This window comes from Cyprinodon tularosa, unplaced genomic scaffold, assembly GCF_016077235.1.
Source record: "Cyprinodon tularosa strain WSP-4 unplaced genomic scaffold, ASM1607723v1 ctg485, whole genome shotgun sequence".
Classification (NCBI taxonomy): Eukaryota; Metazoa; Chordata; class Actinopteri; order Cyprinodontiformes; family Cyprinodontidae; genus Cyprinodon; species Cyprinodon tularosa.
Genome location: NW_024039213.1, coordinates 376,293 through 386,627, shown reverse-complemented (window position 1 = coordinate 386,627; position 10,335 = coordinate 376,293). Strand labels below are relative to the sequence as shown.

General features: G+C 34.7%; 1 pseudogene; it reads right to left on the bottom strand.

Annotated features, from left to right (window-relative positions):
• Positions 1–7,888: 7,888 nt before the first annotated feature.
• Positions 7,889–8,792, bottom strand: LOC119794620 (annotated as a pseudogene).
• Between the last annotated feature and the right edge of the window lie 1,543 nt (positions 8,793–10,335).

Below are 10,335 nucleotides of genomic sequence, written 5' to 3'. Positions count from 1 at the left end.
AGTATATGACAATGTGGGCCTAAGTATTTTTAGTTTCATAGGAGAAAAAATAGATTAAACCATTTGGAATTATATATAATATGTTCAGGGATTAATTATAAGAGCTAGAATGTTAGTGCAGAACAAACTGGAGCTCAATGTTGGCAAAACATGCAGAGGTCATAGCCTGAGCAGTGAAGACACACACACCAGCACCTGGAACTGTGTAGCAGAGAGAGTGTATTGCACTATTTATTTTGATATAAATCAGTGGTGATATCATCTGGTCAAAGAAGATAGTGAAAAGGGACTGGAAAATATCACCTTGAAGAAACTGAGACAGAAAACTATCATTTCACCGAGGTATGGTTAAGAGTGTCTGGATGAACTGCAACTCAGCCTGGCACCAGAACTGCAAAACATTGTTCAAATAAATTAGCATAATAACAATACATCAACATTTTATTTGGGATTAATACAAAATAAATCTGAATGGAACTGAATCGAATTGAATTGGATCAAAACAAAGCTGAATGAAATCAAATTCATAAAATTGCAGTGATCTGGATATACTTGAATTAAGCATTGTATGTGACGGTAAGGATAGCAGCAAGCGAAAATGCTCTTTTTAAAAACCACTGTAAGAATATTGTCAGAGACTTTTCAGACCTTTTAGACTGCACAACTCAGTCAAATGGCTGCAGCTTTTTATTCCCACTTTTGAAATTATTAACTTTATCCTTTTCATTAATGATAACCTGTTGAATGGTATAAAAGCATAGTTTTTTTTCCCTCCCCATTAATATCTCACATCTCTTAAATGTGTATAACAGGCTGAACAAAAAGTCATGCTTTTCATTGTATTAGACTTCATTTCAACTTAATATTGCTAGTTAATATAATCGGCATATTGTCTACACCTGACATTCAGTGAAAGGAGCTTTGCAGAGCCCTAACAGAAATAGCCCAGGATCTGATTAGCTTTGAAGTGAAAATTATATCCGGTCGGAGTAAATGCATCAGTTCCAAATAATTCCCGAGTGAAACACCTTGGTCTCCTGCTTGATTCAGAGTAATAGATTCAGTGAAATGTTTAATTGTTTCAACACCTGCAAGGGCAATGCTTGCTTAATCCAAAAAAGAAAAGGAAAGAATGAAAAACTTTTAAAGGAAACATATATGCAATGAAAATGTATTGACAGAGCTCTTTTAAATTTAAATGTATTCATAAAATAATGAAATATTTATCCCTGATGATGAAGTGTTTTATCAGACGCCCTGCCGTTTTACAAGAACTAATTAGCCTGTAACTTAAGACTTTACACAAGTACCATCAAGAGTGCTTTCTACATGATTAATCTGTTTCCAATGTTTATCATAAATTATACAAGATATAAACCAATTAGATCATGCTTTATTGTTAATGTTAAAGGTTGCATGCAGATGTCTGAGTATTTTTTTTTGGGATTTTATATCTTGATTTTTTAGAAAAAATATGTAAAAAAAAAAAAAAAATCAAAGAAGAAACAGGGAAGAGCTTTAAGAAGTAATTACCATCATTTCAGATAAAGTGTTAACAGGAAATCTGACATTTTTCAAATGTAACTGCAGGTGATTGCTACGAATTTAAGCTCAACCTCTTTTTGATAAAAAACAAAACAAAACTGGGCTGTAGAAAAAAAAATTACCTTTTTTTTATTTTACGTTTGTGAAATAACAATTAAGCATGAGACTGAGCTCCTCAGGCTGTGGACTGCTGTTGAAGGCAGTGAACGGTGACCATTTAACTGATGTTAACATGAAACACTTGACTGAATTACAGCAAACTTTTCATGTCTGTTGACAAATGGACTTCCATAATAATGATGGCTTGCCTGTAAATTAGAAATGTATGTACATTTATGGCAGAATCCTTGCATTAGCACACTGTAATTCAAAGGTATAGTACAATAGTATCAAATCTGACATTTTTTTCTGTTTTCTGGATCAAGACGACCACAGCCAGTAAACTAGCATAAAAAATTTGTGAAATATGGTATTTTCACAAATATCTCAACAGAAAATGACAATAACAGTAAGGTTATGTGTGGTATAAAGACAATTTAGACCACAAAATCACTTATGTAATGTGCTTGGTCTCAATGATAATGGAAATTTACAGTGAAAAAATGGCATCTTCTGCTGTCAGTATTTTACTGTTTATTTAAAGGATTGTTTCTCAGAATTCAGACATCTCTTAAAGTATGATTTAATTCAAAGCCCAAGAAGCAAAAGATGTAATAATTATAAGCACATAATATCAGCCAGCATTAATTTAGATTCATATGGGGGGGATTTATTTAATACATGTACAGTATATTGGCAGTGTGAAGGTGTTGCTGTTAAAAACAACCAATAGAATTTAAGATTAAAAACTATATAAAAACATAACAATTCAAGTGTTTTGTTTTGTTAAAACCTTTGCCTTCCAGTCTTTCGAATAATGAAACAGGTTGTCTAAGTTACAAAAAAAAAAAGATTAAAGGTATATTACCAACTACAAATTAAAAATTACCGTAAATATTTTTTGGGATTCATATGTATCCGTTTTACTGATAATCATAGACTGTTTGGGTTGTTTGTCATTTCTAAGTACACATGTAGATATCAACAGATTTAAAAGTTATGTGTAACAAAACCTAAAGTGAATTGTCTAATTTCATATGTCATTTTGGATAAACAAATTTGTTTCCCACTTCCTCTTCACTCTGTAAACCATCCCTACCTAATGCTTGTAATGTGATATGACAAAAATGAACAATTAGACACCATGCAGCACATTAAATTCAAGTCTCTGTCTGTGCCTTTTGCAGATATTATGGTGCAGAGTGTCACTAGGAAATTTTATCACTGCTTTAGTAATGGAATCAGGGAAGGAGATGGGAGGGGTCCCAGAGATTGTGTTGTCAAGGCTTCCTGAGAGACGAGCAGAGCAGATCCTCGGTAAACCCCTCTTATCTTCCTCCTAACCTCGCTTTCACTTCTTCCTTTCGAATTATTGAACTTCATAATGAAAGAAAGAATGTAAAACAAAATGCCAGAGCAATAGTGCGCAGCAAAACTATAAGACTTTTTTTCATTAAGCACATGGTTTTAAAATCTATTTCTGTTTCTGAAAGACAATGAAAAAGTAACAAAAACAGCTAAATCAATAACAAAATCAGTCTTTATATCTAACATGCTTCTAAAAAGTTTTTTTTTTTTTTTCATTAATGGATTTGCTTTCAAAGAGGAAATTCTTTTAAAAGAACAAAAGATTTCTAAAATAAAATAAAGACTAAAAGCATCAGACAAAAATATGCTTTACTTGAATAAACTTCTGAAAAACATTTCAAAGCAAACAAAAAGATTATATTTTCCATTCTCTGGGTATTTATTTCTAAATTGTTGGAAGATAATCCAGAACACAAAAAATAGCTTTTTAGCAGATTTCATTTTAAAATCTACCACGATGGTTACTAATTTATATTCCAATTTGTAATCTGTCTTTAGCAACATACCAGTCTTGTGATCTGTGCTTCTGCCTTGCTTGGAATCTATCCACATTAAACACAGTGAGGAAAAGGACTTCTACATAAAACAAGTCTGGCAGTGGTAATCTGAGTGAAACCAATAGGAGCAGTGCCAAAAACCTTTATGTCTTGGCAGTAATTTAGGGTTATACATTTATGACTTACAGTCATTTTTAAGTCTGTGTTCATGCAGCTGAAGACATAAAATTTGTCACCACCAAAATATATATTCTGCAATCAGCTGCAGTATAAGGGAAAACAGAGATTAAGGTGCTTTCTAACATTAGAACACGGAACATTAACACATATTGGTCAACTCAGCCACTTTTGGCATTTTACTTCCTTAAATTATCAATTTTTTGGTTGATTTTTTTATTAATAAATTGTGCATGTTGCTTCTCTTGGTGGATAATTTTGTGGCTTTTTTAGGGTATCTAAATCAAGATGCTAAATGAGCATTTTTTTATTTTTTATTAAACTGATAGGGAGGGACTTTTAAGGTACTAGTGAAACACAACTTGGTAATGCCTTCTTCTACTGACTACAACGTCTGGAAATTAGTAAAGAACATCTTGTCCCAAGCGGATGTTACAGTATTTTCATTTTTCTTCTGCAGGTGGCTATTAAAAACAGATTAAGCTTAATTTTCTTCTACAGAAATCCTGGCAGAGATAGCAGTGTGTTCTTTTTATTAATAAGGTTTTACAATAAAGAAAACAGTCAGTACCAAAAACTTGATGTCAAGGCTTCAAAACAAACTAAGAGTTCTCTATATGATTTTGACTTAACTAATTAGGTTACAGTTGCATGAATAAGTAAATTAAGTCAGCTTTACATTATTCCTTGCAAAAATCTTCATTAATTTTAAATGCACCACACTTTGTGGCATCACAACCACAAAATTTTATCCATTCCATTTGGATTTTTTTTTTACATGTCATAGAGCAATAATACATCACAATTTGTAACTGTGAACCTACCCCTTTAAATAGAGGGCAAATCAATATAATCATTAATTAGAACAGTAGCCAAGAGGCACGTGGTGTTGCTGCATAGATCCAAAGATGAAGGGGTAGGATCTGCTGCTTGGAAGGCTATTAGTTTGCCCTTGACGGAACTGCGGCAAGGTTATTATTCATTTAAAGAAATTAAAAAATATTTTGCACTACACAGCTGTGTGTCAAAAAACCTACCCTTAGAAAACACTATTGTTTTTCCTCAGTATGGACACACATGATGGGAAGATGAATTGGAACTAAAATTATTAAAAAAGCTCAAGACTGGGCTAAAAATTTACCTCCTAGCATTAAAATGCACATAGCTCTAGTATTATAACTGGATGTTTAGATCATTATATCATGTTTAAATAATAGAATATCTTAGTTAAAGATCCTTAAATCAAATTGAGGGCTTGTGGCATGATTAAAAAAAAAAAGAAAACTGCTTCATCTTAAAAGAAAGAATAGACTAAAGTCCAATTCTGTTGAAACACCAAACTGTTAGAAATATACACTCCCTGGAAAAAACTTGCAACTGATAAAGTAGAAGAGTTTCTGCTTTCTAATTTTTCTACATTTACATATATGTATTGCTTTGGCTTGGACAATCAGAAGAAAATGAATGAAACACAATGAAATATGTAGTATTTGACAGGATTTGAACATACTTATGGGTTTTAATGTTTGTTTTGCCCTTCTTCTAACTGGTATGGAAAATATTTAGGGAAATTCTATATATGACAAACAAAATTTGTGTTTGCAATGCTTCAGTTAGATTGGTGTCAATATACTTAAATGCAGATGTATGAAACATAGATTATGACAACATTCCCCACAGAAATGTTTTCAGTAAAAAGCACATGATGGAATTCAATATATTGTGCTTCTATTTAAGCTCCAATACTGTAAAACGCCCTCACTCTCTTTATATGGTTCAGACTAACTTCTGCATCAGGCGTAATCCTTTCCTGTATACCAGTAACTTGTTTTCCGTCCAACTTTGAGAAAGAGTAATTAAAACTTTAAGTTAAAGGTCTACCATGTGAGGTCAGAAATGTATTTTCTTTCCCCGCAGAAGAGAAAGTATATGGGAAACATAATTTGTGCTTTCTGCAGCTGCTGTCAGAGCTCTTAAGGAGCAGATGCCCCAGCTGTGATTCTCAAGTGCAGAACAAGAAGGAGAAGTGGTATCCAGCTGTGAGCAGACACTGGTTTGAAATTGACAATCCTTTCCTTGCAATGAACTAAAAAACCTGTTTTATGATTATTTACAGTAAAAATCATAGTAATCATAGCATCTGCTTTAGTTGCTGTTCAAAACCAATCTATAAATACCTCCAGTCTGCAATTATTCATCAAACACTTCGTTCTAGGTAAAAATGCTTAAATAGTGCTGTGTAACTACAGCTATATCATTGATATCATGTACATTTGCGCCAATGGAAAATCAATATTGTTTGGTTAATTGATGCAAAATTGTATAAGAAAACATTTTAAGTACTATGTCAAAAACTGACATTTAGAAGCTTTCTGAAACATCCGAGGCACCCATTGTAATGAGCTGAAAACGTGGAGCTGTGGATCTGCAGCGGCTGTGGGGGGAGGTGGGGCACTGCCTATCACTGGCACTCTGGTTAGGGACAAACACAGGTAAGAGACCACAATAATCTGATGGAAGGTGATTATACATGTGAGTCACTTACCTGGTCTAACAGTTCAGTCCATCCTCTCGAGTGAGGCAGGATCCAGCCAATGGACTGCCAAGATGTGGTGTGGAGCGTTCCAGAGTGTCCCTGATGCAGCAGCCTCAGTGAACAGGCATGAATCCAGGCCAGGTAGGGAAAACAGTTCAGAACAGGACGGTTCTGAAATCCATGAGTCCGAAACATTGTCAGGGGTTCCGATCAGAACAGGAACAGACAGATCCAGGGTTCCAGGAAAACAGGTAGGATCAGTAGTTGAGAGGCAGAACAAGACGCGACACCAGGAAAACTGCGGAACTTTAAATTAGCTCCCTCCACTGAGCCAAAACAGGAACAAAGCATGCTCATTGGACAACAGCCAGGTCATGATCAGGAAACACCAAGACAATACTAAGAAACCCTCTTTAACCACTGACCTCCGAGAATGAAAACATGAACTTAGGCATCAAAGTCAAACTAAAAGAAAAAGAATGATCTGGCCCACATGGGCTGAGCCGTTTATGAAGCAGCAGGTGGTTAAGATAAATGGTAATTAGCAACCGAGGAGGCTGGGGCAGGTGAATGAAGTGAGCAATTAGGTCAGCAATCAGGGTAGCGATCATGACACCCATGAAAACAAGAAGAGCAATGTTTCCCTGTCAGTTTGTAATTCCATTTCTAAAAAGGCTGTGGATCTGTTAATACTGCCAGACTTCCACTTTCAATGTTTTTAATTGTCTTTATTTGAGGTTTTGTTAATGGACTGATGCCTTATAATCAACAGACCGTGTGGGTTCATTATATAAAACAAAATGAGTCTATATATATATATATATATATATATATATATATATATATATATATATATATATATATATATATATATATATATGTGTAACCTGGTTGTATTTCTCTTTTGTTATAATGACACAAAATGTTTTTATTTGTTTATTTGTATTGTTACTTACCTGACTGAAAAACCTCTAGAAAATGTCATTGTTTTAACTGTGCTGCTACTGTAAGAGTATAAGCCCCTCCTTTTGACTTCTTCTGTGGTATTGTCTTTAAATTGTCTGCACCCCTTAGACGCTCCCCTTTAGTAAAGTAAAAGTTAAATTAGATTTATTTCAATTATTCAGAAGTTATTCAGATAGTAATATTTACAGTATAGTATGTCGATATCTAAAAATAACACATTTATATAATAGAATTTAATTCCTGAGAGTCTTTCTGGTTCACACTCCATTCCAGTAGATGGCGGAAATGCATCTATCTGTTGTTTGCCAACCGCCAAAAATATCAAAGAAGAAGAAGACCCTCCCCTTTTGTCATGTTGTCCTGCGGGAGAGGTGTGTGCCAATTATTTTTCATCTGAATATATCCAGTTTATTTATAGATCTATTAAGTTAATTTTTGTTATTTACTTCTGTTTTGTGTAGGACTTGGAGCGGGCAGCCATTAACACAGTTGTTTTTGTATGTTGTTCTCGTCAGGTATGTTGTATAAAAAAGGTTTATTTGGTTTACTGTGAGACATACTTTTGCCGCACCGCCTTTTTGTCATGTTATCCTGCGGGAGAGGACTTGGAGCGGGCAGCCATTAACACAGTTGTTTTTGTATGTTCTCGTCAGGAACAATAAATCGGGAAACTGTCCTGTTATAGATGAACTGTGTCACGGCCTGATCACTTCATAAACCAGCACAACGCAGAAAGGATCCGGTTACACTTGGTGCCGTGACCCGGATGTAGGCGCCATGGCTCACCACCAGAACATGGGCCGATGCCCCCTGGAGATCGGCGCTGGCCATTGCGGCGTCTTCTGCAGAAAGTGCCACTGAGGGAGTTTCCTGTCCTGAGGAGCCACTCATATCCAGCATTTCTTTAAAAAGGACTTGTCGAAAATTTTTGAATCTCAGCTTCACCTGGTCTAAAGTTTCTCCTCCTGGAGGCGTGTAATCAGGGCATGACTGACCGGCAGCGTTTGCCATGTTCTTTGTGACGTCCTTCAGCAACACCAAAACCCTGTTCTCTGAGTAAAGGCTCTGAAACCATCTCCATTCCAGAACAGTGAGTGTTGTTCTTCAGGATTAGCTCTGCCGTCTGCACAGCTCGCTGCAGGTTACTAACAAAGACTTTGGAGAACTTGACGTCTCTGAGGTATTTTCCCACGGCTTCTTCTTCTTGTCGAGTTGTATGGCGGTTGGCAACAAACTGTTAGTAGCATTACCGCCACTTACTGGTATGGAGTGTGGTTCGTGATGGTTTAAATATTGATCCTGATACATTCTACCCTAACTTCTTCTAAACATACATTCACACATTCACACTTAAAAATATAAACATATTTGTGCACAGCTTTGTATATCATTCCTTCACTCACAAACACACTTACTATAATTAAATTCTATGGAATAATTTTGTTTTCTTTAGAAATCGAATAATTATTTGTATGTGTTTACTCCCTAAATTTTTCCTCAGTAAATCTAATAAATTAACCTTCTCCTTAATGTCTTCAAACTCTCTTCTCATATCCCACGGCTTCTCCCTGCTGCACACCTGTTTCTGACAGAGGCATGTCCATTTCCTGACCCTATTGTAGGGTGGCTGTTTTGCTGATGTTACATTGTTTTGTAGTGGTACTGAGTGTCTTTACCCTGCTTTTTCATTTTGTGTAATTCTAGGGGGGTGAATGTATCTTGGTTGTATTTCTCTTTTGTTATAATTACACAAAATGTTTTTATTTGTTTATTTGTATTGTTACTTACCTGACTGAAAAACCTCTAGAAAATGTCATTGTTTTAACTGTGCTGCTACTGTAAGAGTATAAGCCCCTCCTGCGGGAGAGGTGTGTGCCAATTATTTTTCATCTGAATATATCCAGTTTATTTATAGATCTATGAAGTTAATTTTTGTTATTTACTTCTGTTTTGTGTAGGACTTGGAGCGGGCAGCCATTAACACAGTTGTTTTTGTATGTTGTTCTCGTCAGGAACAATAAATCAGGAAACTGTCCTGTTATAGATAAACTGTGTCACGGCCTGATCACTTCATAAACCAGCACAACGCAGAAAGGATCCGGTTACATATATATATATATATATATATATATATATATATATATATATATATATATATATATATATATAAGATCATAATATTCAGAGAGTTAACAGAATTTCTCATATTTTAAATATGCATTAGAATTGCAATTTCCAAAAGGCTGTTTTTTCTTTTCATATTGGCAAGACGACAGAGATGTTTGAACGTTCTGAGAGCTAAAAAAAAAAAAAAAAAAGGAATACCAAACAAACAGAAATGTGAAATATTGGTCAAGCCCACATGTTTAAAAATAATTTTTGCTTTTCAGAGGGCCACAGCAAGCAATAACGCCTTCATGAAAAAAGAGACCGCTGTGACATTAGATGAAACATATTTGGAAATAAAATGAAAAAGCATCCACTAATATAGAAATATATTCTGTTGCTAGGTTCTGCTCACAACTCTTTACCCTCGAGAGATAAAATGAAAAAAAAAAAAATAAATAAAAGTGAAAACAAATAAAATACAAAAAAGTATGTTTTCTATGAAACCCATAAAGTTAATTACATAGTTAGGCTTGAATCTCTGGTTAGACTAAAGGGTGATCAACTTGTTGTTTGCCACTCCATCAACTTAAAACAACTGTGCATGTTAGAATTTCAGCGTCTATCTTTTTATGACTTATACTTTCCTTTTACAAAGATACTTCAAGCATCTCAGCAAACTATGAGCAATAGCAAAAGAAAGCTGACAAAAATATGAATATTCACAGGTAACAGATATGATCTATAATTAAAAGCATTGATATAAAGAATTCTTTCTCTGTATTCACTTCAAAGTGAGAAAGATCTTTTTTCCAAATGGCAGACATTGCTAATAGCTGGTATAGCTTATTTGATTTAATTTTGTGAGCCTTTTTCAGGACTTTGGTTCTGCATATGATAGTAAAGTAAACATGGTTTAAAGAGCTCTTTATTTAGTGCTTTTGTGCTAAAACAAAAGGTACTTTGCAGGAAAAATTTTGCACAAATACCTGTATGATACACCATCACTTCCTGTCCCATTGAAAACCAAGGCAGCTATTT